This window comes from Balearica regulorum, chromosome 6 (assembly GCF_011004875.1).
Source record: "Balearica regulorum gibbericeps isolate bBalReg1 chromosome 6, bBalReg1.pri, whole genome shotgun sequence".
Classification (NCBI taxonomy): Eukaryota; Metazoa; Chordata; class Aves; order Gruiformes; family Gruidae; genus Balearica; species Balearica regulorum.
The window spans coordinates 20,366,612-20,384,887 of NC_046189.1; positions in this window are offsets into that span (position 1 = coordinate 20,366,612).

Consider the following 18,276-nt stretch of genomic DNA (forward strand, 5'->3'; position numbering starts at 1 on the left):
TGAGCATGACTATGAACATGAAGTCATCTCTTCTATTGTTGAAAAAAGTACTATCAAGTGAAGCTCCAAAAGTTCCTGAAGTGCAGAGATGACGACACTACACATACTGTTAGTCTTTTGTTCATTTGTCTTAGGAAAAGACCAGACGCTCGCTCATGGTGGATGTAAGTATAGAGTAGTTCATCACCAAATAATGGGATGGCATTCTGTTCATCTCTCTGCTAAATAAATTTGAAAATTACAATTCTGCTAAGCAAACTGTTTTTCCCAATAAAATAATGGGTAAACATAGGCTACTATAGCACTTGTAAAGTCAGACTTTTGTTTTCTATCATACAGCATTTTTCAAACACTCTCCAAGCTCGACTCTAAAAGATACAGCCATATTTATAGAAGTACTAGAGGTATCAAAGATACAGTCTTTCCACTGTAAAAATACTTGACCCCCATCATTAACCAGTATATCCTACTGATGCCAACATTCTGCAGAAATTGATATTTTTAATTTTACAATCCTTTGTAGTTTGAAATACATCACTGCATGGCACATGCATGAGAGCAAACCACCTCTCACCCAGATTATGTTAATCATCAGTATGTTTACACACATATATATGCAATTAAAATAATGCCTTCCAACTTCCAACATAAGACAAATTATCATAAAATCAACTACAATAGTTCATGTAATATTTAAACTTTTGTATATTTCAATGGAACTATCATGAATTAATCTGCAAGCCAGAGTAATCTCTTGTTCATAATCACACTAGTTTTAAAGGTGTTTGAGGGAACAGTTTCCCATTATTTACACAGATCCCCAAGTGCTTGCTAATAATCTCCTAACACTGCTGAGAAAAGCTGACAACAATGGCATCATTTCCCAGATCGCATCACCACCCCTATGACCACAGCAATAAGGATCACCATCAGCTGTGTGGTCATTATGAAGCCCCAAACAAGAGCAAACTAGCAAGCACTGTCCCCATAACAGGGGGCTGGGATGGAGGCAGGAGTCCCCACAGCCTCTGCAGTGACCACCAGGTTCGTTCCCTCTCCCCAGCACAACTCTGTCCAGCACAGAACAAAGATACCCAGATTCAAGCCATGAAACAGGGACTGGAACATGCACCACGCTGATTTTAGAAACTGGCATTTTAGCACAAACATAGGAACATCACAGACTGAAGACGCATGTTGTATTAGGGTGGTCAATGCACCCCTGAACCAGAGTGACAGAGAGGCCATCGCTTTGGAAAGCCTAACAAATTCCAGTTCCCTCCCAGTTCTTCAAAGAATTTATAGGTTTATTAGGGGTTTCCCTCCCTCCCCCCCCCCCCGCCCCGCATTAAAAATCATCTTACCATCACCGATATGCTGTTCTATTACGAAAGGTTTACCTGGGTAAACTGAATAAAGAATAAGTGCCTTGATGCCACAAAGATTGGCTACACGGAAAAATTGCATCAGCATAACTAAAATGGAAAGTGCATCTCCTCAACAATATGCTGGCCAAATTTCTTACTCCTTCATTCAAGTAAAAATAACGTAGCATACATTTAAGAGTTTGAAAAATGAGATCGTAATAGAAGAACCCACTAAAAACATTTGAAGAAAATAGACTCTCAATCAAAAAAAAGCAGTGCCAAAGGCAGTATTTACTGCATTTTTCTCCATTTCTCCGCCTTTCCTTTGGCAGCAGCATCTCCACAAAGAGATAATTTGGAAATATTTCATATCACTTCATGTCTAGATAAATAAAATTTTCTTTTATAAAAAGCAAAATGCACATGCATCATGAATAAATTGGCTGACATCACTGCAATTACAATAGTGACCACTCCTCCTACTTCAGCAGTAATTTCAAAGCCTCTCCCATCATGTGAGACTTGACTATGAGCTTCTCAAGATTACACATCTAGAAGCTTTCTAAGTGCACATTAGTTGACAAGAGGTAAAACATCACATCAACATGTTGTTCCACGAGCCACTGGAAACATGATGCCTGTTTCCTATAGACATGTCCTAGATTTCTTAACCCACTTATTCCCAAGCACTCTCAGCACTGTTCAGCCAGACAACTGGCATATGGGCCATGATGTTTTCACAGCTACGTGTGTGCCGGCTGACCGGCCGGTGCGGGATGCGCGTGCCCACTGACCAGCTGGCTGATGCGTGGCAGAGGCAACTGGGAGCCAAGATGTAGCTGCCTTTTCTCAGCAGGGAGCACTAATCAGGCTGCTCTCTTTTACCCAGCTGCTGATTTTCGTTAAATTTGTAGGCAGTTAAATGTATTTGAGACATCGTTCCCTGTTAAATTTTGCAGCCAATATGTTCAAGAGTTACAGTGAACTAAAAGGAAGAAAAAGAGAAAGAATCTGATAGACACACAGTAGAAACATAGATGTTTCTTTGCCATTGCAAACCACTTGTGGGTTGAGATAAAGACAGTTTAATAGGACAGAAAAGGAAGACAGTAATAATAATGAGACAAAACAAGTGATGCACAGCACAATTGCTCACCAACCAAAGCCGACACTTGGCTAGTTCTCAAGCTGAACTGCCTGCCAGCCCACTCTCCAGTTATATATGGAGCATGACATCATATGGTATGGAATATCCCTTTGGCCAGTTTGGGTCAGCTATCCTGGCTGTGTCCCCTCCCAGCTTCCTGGGTGCCCCCCACCTTCTCATTGACAGGTCAGTATGAGAAGCTGAAAAGTCCTTGACTGCCTGGCAACAACATCAGTGTGTTATCAACATTATTCTCATACTAAATCCAAATCATAGTATTATACCAGCTACTAGAAAGAAAATTACTTCTGTCTCAGATGAAACCAGGACATGTACTCTTTACTTTCATTACCCTCTCACAAATGCTATCCATCCTTACTAAATCTTGCCCTACTATTTTTCACTGTCTTGAAACCCTCCTTCCCCTGTTTAGCAGCTATTTCTGTTTCCAATTCAACCAGGCTTAATAGGTAAGTAGCAACTAGGCAGTGGAAACATGTTAAAACATACAGTTAATAGAGGTAGAATAACATACTTCACATCTAAGTGTTTCAGATAGAGGATTTATATATTTAAAATTTATATGAGATTTATATGTATGTGTTTTAGATAGAGGGAGAGAGAAATATCTGTTAATCATGCCATTATTCAACCACAAATTCTGCATCTAATTTTGTGTTATAATCATGCCGTGTTGACCACTCCTATGGCTACAGCTCTTTGGCACTACACTATTACCTGCACTGAACAGCAGTAATGCAGGGACAACCTTCTGCTCAGTTGCCGAGTGTTTCAGGGAATAGTTGTCAGCGTTTCATGTTCTGAATCTTCCTCAACATGACACAGGACAGCCTGAGCACAGTCTGCCAGTACTGGAAGCTTCTTTCCAGTCCCCATCCATCAAGGTGCAGTTTACATATGCTTTTAGAAATAAACACTCCAGAGTTTAAGCCCATCATATAAGCCTATTAAAAAAAAAAACAACCACACTAGGTGTTTCTAATGTTTCCAGCAAATGCAGTCAAGCATAAATTTCCAGGATTGTATGAATAAGGATGATTCTCTAGAGTTGATAATGTGCAAAAAAAGGGCTCACAAAGCTCACAGGTCTCATATCTGCTGACATACCTAACTAACTTGTTTTGTTATTCAAACACATAGCATAACTGAATGCAATTACTAGACTGTCTCTAACGACCTGGACAACTGCAATAAAACTAAAAGTGCGGTTTTATAAACAAATCCATATGAAGATATATCTAAGATGTTGTAGCAATTGCAGGTTTGCGTGGTATTGTTTATAGGAATATTACAAGCAAGCCACTTTAAAAAGGCCGCAGAATGTCCAGGTGATTGTTTATAAATTACTAGATCCAAACTTTCATCAGAATATGTATGACTGTAGTATCCCCATTGTATAAAAGACCAGATTCTCTCATCTCGGGAGGAAGAGAATACTCCTAGCCATTACTTCTCTAAAGACTGGCCTGGGGTTATGATAGTTGCATGAAAACATCGGCTCAATGCTCGGCCACTGCAAAAAACCCACTGAGTTATTAACAACAGAACAGTGAGCAAAAGAAAACAGCATTATGCTGCTGAATAAGTCCATGCTTTTTCCAGACCTTGAGTGCAACTAGTCCACTTATTTCAGCAAGTGAACGGTTCAGAGGAGACAACAGGGAAGAACAGAGGTATGGGTCAGCTGGGCAGGTTATGATCCTTCAGTCTGGGAAAGTGATAGCTTCAGGAGCAAGTGGCAAAAAAATGGAAATGAGAATGCTGTTCCTGGTCTCTTCTGATATTGAGATAGCGTCCAGCAAACGAAGCCATCAGGAGCCAGTTCAGAACAAACATGCACAGCTTTTCCTCACATAGCTGACCAAATTGTGGTGATTTGAGCCAAGCCATGCCCTGGAGACGTTTAAACAGACCTGGGGTGGTGTGGAGGAACACACACATACTTGGAAGGCAGCCTACCTTGTGCTGCTAGATAGACAAAGCACATCAAGCTCAGCCTGGGCTGAAAACAGCCAGAGGAGGGAAAGCTATCAGGGGAGAAGAGGTGTGGGGAAAAGGCAGTGCCATGTATATTTGACTCTTTCCCTATGAGTTACAGTCACTGTTGGCCCAGACAGGCTGTGATAGCTGTTACTGCTTCCCTAGGTTCATACCCACAAGCTGGCTTGCAGCACAGCAGTAAGCTCACTACTGATGCTTTCTAACTCAGGTCCAGCCCTGTTGCTTTTGCTGAAGTAATCAGAAATTGCCATGAACAGAAAACGCTGCCCTACAACAGAGTTACCAAGGCCTATCCTAGCAGTGTTCTCAGTGCCCGTGAAAAGCTGAGGCACAGAGGGGAAAAAACCCTACCAAGCCAGCCACTTACAGTCCTGAATAAGCCAAGCCAGATAAAGTAATAACATTTTCCAAGGACCACGTTGAGTCAACGTGCTGTCAGCTAAAACGGGCTACCCAACCTTGAAAAAATAGTTCATGATTTCAGAAAGTCATAATGATACAACCTTACACTTAGACATCATCCACTAACCTATCAGGCCAGATTTGCCTCTTTGCTGTTGCAAAGGTATAGCAACTCTGCTGTAGTCTTGGAAAAAGTAAAACAAGGTAGTAAAGCAAGGACGCAGTCCTGGCAGCCATTATTTTGAAGGCAGGGAGGGGGGGAAAAAAAGAAATAAAAGAGTCCAGGAGGTACTACAGCATTTCCACTTGTAGCTGATAAAACTGAAAGTGAACTACACTGCCCACAGCTGCATCAGCAGACATCCTGCCCCAACAATTTCCAGCCAAAAACCATCACAGCACCACTCTGCCATGCTTCCTTCTGGTCCAGCATTATCATTCACCTCACACAGAGCCAGGCTGTTGTGGAGTGGATTACCAAGACAATTCTTTACAATACAACTCAAATTCATCAAAATAATTGTACTGCTTCACACCAGAAGCTTTGTACAACCCTCCCTCCTTGACCTGTGGCAGAAATAGAGTGCAGCTGTTTCATTCTTCCAGCTGTAGGTTGGTTATTTTCTATGATAAAATTGCACAGTTTATTTTAGGCAAAAATCATGAAGCCATATTAAGAAAGCTTGTCATTACCCTAAACCCAGTGCATAAGTGTTCTATATATATTTGATATATACTCCTCACATTTGTGAGGCAAAAATGTTACCAGACACAGCAGGCAGACCCAGATAAAACATGAGCCAACAAATCTGTGTCAAACTCAAACTGAAATGACTTAAGCCTTGATAACCTAGAGAGATCCTTTTGGGAAAGGCAGAGAGGACCAGGCGCGATCAGTGCTTGCATGGGAGGAGTTCCAGCTTTCTGTGCCACCATCTGGGCAAGGCTCACTTCTGCTGCACCACATTCATTACTCACTGTTTGATGACTATCACAGCTGCTGTGATATCTGCGCAACATCCAAGAGGAAAAAAAGAGGGGGAGGGCGCTAATATTGCAGTAAGTCATTAGAATGAGAATTTTATCAACTTTAAAGTATGTATGTGAGTCTCAAAAATGTATCAGCTGTTATGCTCGAACTCCTCCTGCAAGTTACAATGCTTGCTATGCAGCTGACATCTTGGGAACATAAAATAAAATTTCACACTGGAACATTTCATCTTCAGTGGAAGCAGATTACTGTGTCTTCCAATAATAATTTCTGCTGATGTAGCATGATAGTCTTCATAGGAAATAAGATCTTGGCTTTTAAATTAGAAGCCAGTTGTGAACATTGCCTTTTGAATACAGGAGGTTATGTGAGTCTTATCAAGACTGATAAGAAAGTTGTTTGTCTATAGAGAAACACAATACAGTAGAATGTTGGATTTCAGACTCCACTGTAGATAAAAGTGCAAGTTCGCATTGGCTGGGGAGAAAAAGAAAAGCTTTTTGTCTTATTTTTAAGATCTCCTAAGCCCACAAAAAGCATTTCTAATTCCTAAAGCATTTCTAAAGCCATCAGTGCTGCACACTAGCTATAAGACAAGCACCTGCATTTCCCCTTGCCAGTATAATTTCATCTTACTGGGCTGCACTATGGGGACCAGCCATGACAAACTCTATAGCTTGCTTCAGTTGTATTGCATTTCGTAGCCCCACAAGACACCGCACTACCTTCTAAGCACACTCACAGGATATTACAGGACAACTTGTCTATTTGGTCTTGCAATTGTAGGAAGAAATAGTCTAGGCCTGCAAAATCCATTTCTTGGCAACAAGCTACAGCTGCATGGTATAAGCTGCTATGTGTTAGGGAAATCAATCCTACCCTCCCTAATTACCAGAACCAAACACTGCTGCTTTTCACGAAGCCAGTATTTCTTTTCCTTGCTTCTGCCCAAGCAACTAGCATGTAAGGTTGACAAGCCTCAAATGCTAGTCTGAGGACTGAGATACAGCTTGTGTTCAGAGTAACAGAGAGGATACAGAAACAGGCTGTGCTTCTGCAACCATGCTGCAAGCGGGCACACAGTGACACATGCTTCTTTTCTTTCAAATAAGAAAAAACATTTTCATGATGCTGTACAAGGGGTTTACCTCACGTACGTTAGCAGCAATCAGAAGAGGACTGATCACAGCTCAGCAACCCTGTGACAATCAACAGCCCGTACTGTCAGAGATCTGTTAGCCATCTGTCCAGATATGGTTAAAGTTTAGGGGTAGCACAGATGTCCTGAATGTTTGCAAGGCCATTAGTGCAATACTGTCTCCACCACCTGTCAACACTGGAAGTGTTCCTGAATTAGCTGCAAGGTTTGAAGAGAGAATTGCATGCCCTATGGATGGTATTAACAGGATGTGTACAACGCTCCTATCCATGCTGTTTCAAGTAGAGCAGTAAATTCCCTATAAGCAAGGTGAATCACCTCATGTGGATCTCCCTGCTGCATTTCACTATGTCAGGAGATTGCTGGAGGGAAACCATAAAAGTGGCTTAAAACAATTATTCCAGCCCCCTCCAATATTCTTTTCAGTTACATTCTCACATCAACAGAAGTGATGTGCTAGAGAGACATTTTAGCTATTCAGAACTGGGGATCTGACTCCCCCTCTTACTCCACTCACAGACTCATGAACTTTAAATTCTGTTTAAGGAACTTCTGCTTCTGGCAGTAACAGAAGCTGATCCTGCTTGTTTCAGCTGCCTTTTGCTGAATCTTATTTTCTTGATAGGAGTCTGACCTTGCTTATGGGCAGTTTCTTCCACGTGAGCAGGTGCAACTACAGACGATTGCTAGCAATACTTTTTCTTTATTCATAATTACACAACTTTATATAAACAAATATCTAAAAATTCACATGGATTTAGAATCTACAAGTTCACAAAAAGGCTGGACTTTCTCACATTTCAGTTTTCCTCTAAAAAAATGCAGGCTCAAGAAAGGCAAAAAGGCAGAAGCAGCAAGACAGGTATCTCTCTTGCTCCCAGTGCTCAGAGGGTCAGGCCCTGTCAGTCCGCTGCAGGCAGATCCACTGCCACAGCAGCAGCATCCCCTACCGCTAAGTGCCTCCAAACTGGTGGCTGATGAATAGAAGTTGCAAAAATGTCATATTTGCTGACCTACCACTGTAGTAATAATACCTAGCTATAAACAGAGCATCTGCATTCAGATCTTTGGCAGGTTTATACAGCTCTTTATACCATGTTCATGGTATAGAAATCATACCATGATGTTCAAGAATTCCAAGTTATTAGATACTTGATAAATGATATAAGCCACTCATTCTTTCCCATTTATAAGTCAACAGAATGTAAATGCAGTCTTTTAACTATGAATCAATCACTTTCATCTTTTGTTGCAAGTATAGCAGCAGTAGAGTATACAAAAGCTACTTTCATTATGGAAGTATAATATGAAATCCAGTACAAGACACCTTACTGACAGTTACGTATTAACATAACAACGTTAAAAAGCTTCAGTGTGCATTACCACAAAGAGAGAAATAGAAAATATTTTACTATATCCAAGCAATTGTTTCAGGTTTATATACCAGCAAGGATTAATTGTATTGCATAGTACAAAGTAACAATGAAAGACGTTTCTTGTTCATATTTCTACAGAACCCCAAAAGTTGAACCAGAGAATAATTATCTACATTCATTTAGGTTTATTATGTCTAATAAAATGACTCATTGAAAAAAAGTCAATTAGACTGCAGGCACACCCAAAGAAAAGTTCTATGTGCAACCTCAGGCATTCTCATTAGGCTCTAAGTCTCTAATTACATTATTGGAGCATTGTTTTCTCCATAACACTCCTTCATTTAGTATTTGCACCTTCAGTATTTATTTTTACCCTCTACAGTAAGTATGTAGCTGATGCCTCTGTCACTCACTCCATCTAAACTACTGAACCAATGTTACACAGGAAAATTTAATTCTGGCATTTCCTAAATATGCTTCACTCTGCATTTGACATATGTTCTTTTAACATGATTTCTTCAGATATTATTTCCTAACTCTTAAAAAAATTTCTAAATTCCATTCTATGGAACTAATACAAACCACATTCAGAAAAACAATTTCCCTAAAATTTATGCATATAAATTTTCACCCTCGGGCACAGATCAAACATAGAAAATATCAGTCCAAAAGAGTAAAATTTGACAAAGTTATAGGCATCTGAAAAGCGATCTTTTACAGAGAAGTGCCAGAAAATGTTAATTTCAAGCTATACAATCACTCTATTACTAACATTTAAGTACATACATTGCATATAGTACTTCTGTATTTTGCACACTTTGAAGACTAGTACTGCAATTCTCATGCTTCACGATCAAAACCAGACACCCAAAATCAAAGCACATTACGACATAATGAACATTAGTTAACATATGCCTGTATCATACTTGTTGTTAAGAACAAAGCACCTACAAAATTATTGAGAGCTAAAAACATTTACCTGTACTTGATCAGAAAGGTAGGTATGCTTGACTTTCCCTTCCAAAAAATAATGCACTTTTATTTTTTATGTTATTTAAGGTATTTCGTTGTTAAGAAATCATGTCCTACGATAATCACTATCAGTTTCAAGAAGTGTATCTGCAAACAGAAAATTGTGCCTAGTTCACATTTCACAAAAGGTCATCTGCCCATGGCCATTTTCCCTAAGTAGTTTTTGTCACCTATTTCATTCTTATAATAATGACATCATGGCAATGTCTAGCATATAGCTCAAAGCAAACAGACACAAATTCTCCTTGCACCAATGGGGAGAGAGGAGAAATCATTCTCAGTCTTCCAAACACACTGAGGTTAATTAAAATATTGTAAGAGTCAAGTCAGCTTAATCTTTAGAAAACCTCCAAAATATGGGTAGTTTTTCCTAAGCTAAACTCTCCACTTTCATTTCCACTTTATCCTACTATATTCAAGCTGAAGGTGAAGCTTTAGAAAGTCTGACTTATATTGCAACACACTTCCACTTGTAAATCTGTCCTTTGCAGAGCCATTCTGACGCAAGGACAAAGCTACCACTGAGGTGGCTAGTAGTAACATGTCACAAGAAAAAGACTAAAACACCCTGAGGCTGTATAAAAGCAGCCCAAGAATTTCTATTCATACAATAAGTTGTATGAATGGCAAAATACTGGTTTTCTGAAATGTTAATTTGCATAATCAGTAAGATGATTTAGACATGGATTTACAGTCTTAGTAATTGATGGCGTGAACACAGAATGAAGGAGACTAGGAACATGTGCTTGCACAGTGTACCATGCCAAAGAACGTTTCTTTCACAGAACAGTATGCATCAGGCTTAGGAAGCTGATTCATCATGATATACGTGAGTCAGGTGCCTATTACAAAGGCATCATGAATCACTCCTGGACTCTGGATCATAATCAAAATGCACACGCAGCACAGGAAAAGCGTTCTTATGCCATGAATACAGTAAGCACTTTCAGCATGCAGTCACTACTACTTTTTTTTTTTAAAGGCCAAAAATAAAGAGAATCAAGGGCAAATTCCAAACAAGCTCAGCAATTCTGACTCCTCCACATCAAAATAGTGCTAATAACATGACATTTCTCATTAAAAACAAAAAGCAGTTTCTCTGCAAGCTGGCTGGTTAGCCAATAAACCTAACTGTGCTAGTTCAGCGACCCCAGTCTTTACTCAAATGAGACCAGAGTCCCAGCCAAACAGTGCCATGGACACTTTTCGTTAGCCTCCAAAAGGCATACTAGAACATTTTTTGTTTCTACAGGATTCATTCAAATATGACAACAGCACTTCCTGGCTACATGAAAGTAAAAGAGATATTAATATACTATATTATTAAAGTGCAAAACTCAAAGCCTTATATCAAGTACTCGCAAATTTTATAATGCTCACATCCATAGAATGGACTCAGTGTTTACATATATTATATCCTATCCTAAGGTCCATACTGTCATACAGTTGTCACATAAAATATTAAGCTCTTTTGGCTATGCTAACCAGCAAGAAAGAGCCTGAAGAACTCCTGCCAATTGTCTAGGTTCAGATGACAGAAATGGACACTCATTTCATTCCAGGGTGCACTCAAGCTATCCTAAATTTCTACCACATTCACCCAGCAGAGCAGCTTCTTGTCTTGCACTGCTCTCTCAGCCTACACACCTAACTATGAGATGAGGTGGAGTCCTGATACAGAGGCCAAAGCACAGAGGCTGTGCTTATAGACCTCCTGAATATGCTACAGCTAGAAACATAAAGGAAAAGCATAGCTCTTACTCACAGTGTTGTAGAGCAGCAACCCAAACCAGCAAAACACCTTATAACCCCCTAGACTGTTTTCCTCTCTCAAACAAGGAAATCAGCTTTGGGTGGGTATCCCCAACAGTCTCATCACTACCTCAAGGTGATCCAGGACTTGGAGGTGTTATCACAGCAGGTAGGAATCAGCTGTGTTTAGACAGGTGTGATTGTAGGCTATTGCTTCACAGGCTGTAGCTGCACCTGGACCCCTCGCTGCAGGGCAGCAGTGTTGTGCAATGTAGGGCTAAAAGAGTTCATGCAGAAGAGGGGAACTGGTGGGTACAGTAGTACTGCTATCCCCAAACTAGGAAGGTTGCTATTTAAAAAGAGAAAGAAGAAGTCTGACTCAGAAACTAAATAAAACCAAGGAGAAGTTTGGTTGTGGCTGAAGTGTAAATCAGAAGAAAGAGCAGTTTAAGGAAAGGATTAGAAAGGATTCCTTAAACTAATTTTGCTACTGAAAAACTAAGTTTGGCAGAAATGTTGCAACAGCTACTTTGTGGTAATATTGTGCTCCCCTCTGTAGAATTATTTTTAAAGCTACATACTAATGCCAGATTATGTTATGCCAAGGGCATCAGATTTCCTTACAGTGCGCCTGCTCCTCCTTCAAGCTATTCCCACTTAGGTTTACCATGCCAGGAGATAGCAGCAGTTGTCTCTCTCCTCTCTACAGCTGGGAAGGGGCAACTAACTGGCAGTTGCTAACTAACAGCCTCACAAACTAATTAAAGATGGTCTTCCTCATCTAAATTGTTAAGGTGCAAAGTACAGTTTGTAGCAAGGCAAGTGTTCTGCATCCCAGCCTGTGAAGAGTGGGCACCAATCCCCAGATTCCGCAGGGCTGGGGCAGCTTACTGGGAGTAACAAATTGCTCAGCAAGTAACCCGCTGCTTTCTTCAAATAAATGGTATAGTTGAGGGAGGCAAATTGTGCTGCTTTATATGAAACAACCTCCAGAAGGCAATGTTCACAGGACTTCACTTCCAGCTTTTCTTTTGATAAGGCTGCAAGGTTATATTTCATTTGATGTAGACAGGCTTGTGTCATTTATGAACAATGGGAAAACACTGAAGCAATTGTTAAGACTTTTCCCAATAAATTTCCCAGTAACTGCTTCCATTCCTTCAGAAGCCTGTCCTTCCCTTCTGAATAAAAATACAGGGCAATGAGACAAGCTGTGCTTTAAGACTTTCTCTCAGAATATGACCACCACTTCCTTCTCTGGACCACAAAAGAAGTACAACTGCAAATTTTACTTAACCTCAAATAATAATTTTTAAAAATCTCTTATTAAATAAGAGCGTTCTTCTGAAACTTTTATTAGGAGCTCATGGTATCAAAGCTAAGTCAGGCATTCAATTTTTTCCAGGAGTAAAAGTAGATGTCTTTGTATCCAAAACATTGTTTGTAAATATAGTCCAAAATATGTGCAAACATGCCTGTTCTCCTAAGATTGGATACCTGAAGGAATATTCTGTTTCCATGAGTGTATTGATGAAGGGGCTGTAATGGTTAGGATGCAGGCATCATGGGTCCTTTAGGGTTCTTCACCCTAATGGGTCAAACTATGATTTTCCCATCAGTCTACAACTGTGAAACAAAGATAGTAACAGCTAGCATTCTTATGGCTGAGAAAATATAAGGCATCACTAATGTGGGATATATCCTACACACAGGATATGGTGTTATCCCTAATAACGCTTATGCTCACCAATAAATAGCTGCTTCATGACTACCTTGTGTCAGCTGTCCCTTGAACCCACATCTCTTGCATACAGAGGACCTTCTGGAGTGAAGTCAAATTGTTGGTATGCTCCAACAGTTCCTTATCATTGCTATGTCGTGCACAGAAAGCTAATTTTTTTAATGGCATACAGAGCTGAGAGCTGTCTTTCCTCAGTCCCTACCATCACTGCCTGTAGTACCAGAAGTAAAATTTGCCTTTCCTCTTACAAAGATGACCAAGGGACATGATGGCAGTCTGTATAACAGAAGCTGTGTAGGATATGACTATTTGGTCTCTCATAAATGGTTTCACTCACTACTACTAATTCTCATCAGGTGGCAGAATTTAAACAAACAAAAAGGCTTTTTTCATGTAAAGAATATTTAAATTGCTAAGCTTTTAAGCTTCCATGGTATCCTGTGTCAACAATATAAATGCTTTCAAAAAGTGATTAGACACGTTCTTGGACAGTAAGTCGATCAGTGGCTAGTAAAACTTAACAGTTCACGTGCAACATCTCACCCCAGGATCTCTTTCAGCTGCTGATTGCTTCAGACTGGAGAACACAGAAGGGGCAATCTGTAGTTCCCTTTGGTTTTACATGCCTCCCCCAATCTGCTGCTAGCAATTGCCGGAGAAAGCATCCATGTAATCCTTTTCATCCCATGACCATTCCCATATTAGTGTTCAGCCTTCCTTTCAGCATGTTTACTTTTCAGCATCCATAGGAACTTACAGCTGTTTGTGCCTCTATTTCTAGAGGCTACTTAGAAGTTTTCTAAATCTCATTATCCTGTATCCACACAGCATATATGAGAAGTACCCTTTGAGAGCAATTTTAAAAGTGCTTTATTGCCTTTAGCTTGACAAAAACATACATTAAATTGTTGACTGAGATAGCCAGTATTTCCTTACTAATAGCTGTACCAAGAAACAAGGCCATATTCATTGTTTGCATTTAACTTGCATTTGGCACTTCTGCAGTAACTCCTCCATCCAGGTAATAAAACAAGGCACAGCATCCTCTGGCCTTCTTCCCCATCTACAGCTAAGCATAGCATCTGCACTCTTCAACCACAAAACAATCAGAAACTGGATTGAGCGCTTGGGACATGGGTCAGTTGGGAATGATGAACCCAGACTCTAACTCAGACAGTGAGATGGAGCTGGCTGCCAGTGGCCTGGGCTCACTGCATCAGCTGGGGCCTCTAGACAGGGCACCACACAGCAAGTTCACAAGGAGCACTAGACTACACATTATAAACGTGCAACACAAAATGAACCAGGGAAAAAGGATCCAAAGATGCCCTGTGCAGGAAGAGGTACTTTTAACCTCTGTAAAGCAGTGTCATACTTACAGATAGCAGACACAAGTGAAGGGACATATAAGGCTGCCTATAGACAGTCTTTTTTCTCAATGTTGAGCTTGCTGAATCATGGAAACTCCATTAAATATGGAAGGTGAGGAACAAAAGCTGAGTTACCCAGAAGAAGAGAATGTTTGATAGTTCTGGTTTGATAGGCTGGTCTCCAACGGTCTCCTCCAGTCACCATCCATAATTCATCTTTTAGATTAAATCATATTAGCTGGCTGCAAAAGTCCATCTGTCACATTGCATAGGCTGCTTCTGAACAACCTCAGTGTCCACACCAAAATGGTTTCTCATTTCCCCCATTAAGCTAAATACTCTCAATCGTACTGGAGAACAAGATGATACTCCAACTGATACCAGACTGGAGCACTCTCAGTCTGAACAGACAAATGGTCAAGCATAAGATCCACCACATTTAACTTTTGGAGATTTGAGGCAAACAAAAAGGAAGCAACTTTTTTCAGACCATACTAAATACTTGCCTAACTCAGCTGCAAAATGGACAATTACAGTTCATCCACCCAGATCCCACTATGGCCTTAGGCACAAAATTGTACTTCTTATATGATGGAGGTTTATTCCAGTATCCACTGTTGTTCAGCAGGATGAATCCTATGCTATCACTACTAAATGTAGCTATGTTAAATATGATGACCTTTTTAGTTATTAAAACAAACAAACAAACAAAACCCAGAAAATAGAAAGAGATGCTTAACATCATTATAAATCAAAGGTCTTTCAGTTGCAATTCAGAGTATGGATAGTGGGAAATGCAATTAATGTTAACATTTAAGGTCAGAAAAATGTGCTTGTGTTAGAAACACTTCCATTTTTAAGCAAGTGCAGGTAAATAAGAATGCATTACATTAAATGGATTCTGTTCGATATCATAGTAAATAGGTTGGACTGAGTTCATACCATGTAGAGATTTATGAAGTACTTTTCTTCCTCTTTCCAAACCACTCTCTCTCCCTCTACATCCAAAAGTAAACAGACATGAACGCCAACTCTTACCAGCTGGTGTCTGTCACTATTATTCCAACATCGGTTTCCACCTTAAGCCTGCGCAGCAGTTTTATTTCAGTCTCAAACTCTGCTTTGTCACTGGTCAGCAATACTATTCTTTTAATGATTAACCAAATATATTAGCACCAGAGTCACAGCTGACCATTGTGGAACAGGTCACTATCACAAAGGCTTTATTTTAAACTACGAAAGCAAACAGTTACTCACAGCTTAGGTGAACACTGGTTGAGATAAAAGTGCATACATCCTTTTCTGTTTTATAAAAAAAGGACAAACCCCAAAACTTAAAAAGCTTTAATCAGCTTTGCTATTTAAAAATCAGTCTTCCAGGGATGTGGCAGCAAGAGATTAAAGCATACCTAAAAATCCACGTAACAATTCTAAGGATAATAATCTGCTAATATACACTCCAGCATCTTAAGGGCAGCTTATTGCTACACATATCCATCAACATAGATTCTAAATGAGACCAGCCTGCACCAAAACAAGATCCACCAAGCAGCTTTTGAAAACAGAATAAATATAATTGGTTATTTAATATGAAACCTCTGATAAAACTATTGCAAAAGAAAAAAAGACTTAAACGGGCAATGCAGCTTTGCAAATCTGTTGAAGTAACTGTGTTCATCAATAGCTATTTACTGATGGCCTGCACCTCCTTGCATCTGTCCAGGACCAAACACAATGGCACCAGAGTCCCTAACTGATTCCTAGCTGTCAGGATAATGCAATTTTTAAAAAATAAATTATTACAAAGGGAAGCAGACTTTTCTGGTCACAGAGATTTTATATTTCTGTCTTCAAAACACACAAAGCCTTCCTGGGAATACCTGGATTTCATCTGCCAATCACTCATGGACAGCACAGTAGTTAACTGAGCCTTGTTTTAGCTGCAGCTCCCATACTGCTGTGTTTCACACCATTCTGCTGCTTCTGTTTCTTATTTTCTAATCCAGAACAATGTCAGAGTGTGGATAAAAACTCTCAAATTCCAGACAAGGCAATTTGGCCTTGTTCAACTGGCTGCTGGTCTTGTATGTCTGGAGGTGGTACATTTCTGTGCCAATAGCTTCCAGGTTGTTCTGCCTAGGATAAGATGAAGATATTGGTCATCTGAAAACCAATTTTCCTTCCTACGTTTAAGCATGCCCAACCTGCACTTCTTGTCTTTCCTTTAATCTTGGTTCAGAGCTGGAAGCTAAAGTTTAAACCAGAACTGCCTCTCATTTTAGCTCCACACACATCCCAGGCAGCTTTCCACAGATGGTTCGGATGCTTCAACCATTCAGCAGAAGTTATCACTTGGCAGCCACCTCCTGCCTTCACACACTGCTGCAGCATGGGAGTGCACCATGATGGGTGCTTCCCAGCTCCTCCCCAGCCTCCTTGGGCTCCAGAAACATGCTGCTGGGAGTACACAGCCTCGCAGTCACATACAGCTCAAGTGAGACATTTTGGCAGCTAGAGACACTAAATGCTAATTGAATGCCCTTTTTCTCTCCTCTTCGTGAACAGCTCCAAGATAGGGCACTTTCCTTGCCAATTCTTATACTGCTAAAGCAAAAAGGTGGCAGCCTCTCCCTGGAGTGATTATCATTGCCACATAGCCAGCTCTATCATTTCGTATGCTTCACACACTGTCCTCTGATCTGGCAACAGTCCTGAGTACAAGCTAATTTACACCTTCAGTATAATGGCTTTTGTGTCTTCTGCTACTCTGGAATATATTACATGCAGCTAAAACGAAGTCCAGCAAGCCACTGTCTGGCATCATCTTGTAAAAGGAACAAAAAACAGGAAAGAGAAAGAGATCATCTAAATTTTTACATAGCTGGTTTTGTTTCCAGACCTTCCTGAGTCCATGACAGTCTCCTTGCTGTTAAATACTTATCTGCACAGAAAAATGCTTCTGAGTATTAAAATGTCTTCCCTGTTTAGAAAGAGTTCGCACTTGCCTTAGCGAAAGAAAAATTTGTCCTCAGTTCTGTCATTCCAGAGACGCAAAGTGCACAAAGAGTGGGATTTAAAGACCCTGGTGTTGAAATCTTCAAAACAACCCTTGCAGCTCAAAGGTGTGTTCCCAAGTCACAGGGAAAGGCGTGGGGGGGGAGGCCAATTTTCCCTTTTTCCCCGTCTCCCCCTCAAAAATTTTGCAATGCATTTCTCAAACCTAAGTGCTATGACTCAGGCCACACAATTGCCTCACTCTGCTTCTTGGACACACCTTAAAGTTTATGTAATGCCATGCATGCCAACCACACACAAAAATGTACTACTTCAGGGCACCTAGGCTGTCATTTCACTATTAAGCCACACTACTACATGCACAGTTTACCACAGTATACTTAAACCAGCACACGAAGGGGTCACTATAGCAGAGAGGAGAGCAGCCAGGCACAGCAGGACCACCTCTCTCAGCCACGGTACTGGCCTCTGCCAGGCTGATGTGACCACAAACCTGAGGTGTGGTGTTCAAGGACAAACTTGACCAGGAAAGGAATAGAAAATAGCTGGATTATCTAACATCCTCACATAGTTTGACTTCCATTAGGGATTTATTAAAGCTTTCTCAATATGCCCTGGAGCCAGTATTGCAGCCTCAGGTATTGACAGAAGCCCAACCATGGGTCCTGGGGAGAGTTCAGGGGTGAAAATGAGACTGCAGCCAACCTGTGCGAGACCTCAAGTGTCTCTGGGTCTTGCACTCAGGTATACAAGAAGCATGACATGAGGTGGAAATGAGCGATACCAGGACAGTGGAGCAGGACTAACTCAGGCAGCCTGCCCCCCATGCGAGGGTGAACAGCAGTGATGCTGGGAGGCTAATGGGTCACCACAAACAGCCCGGGCTGAGCACCCAGGCCATG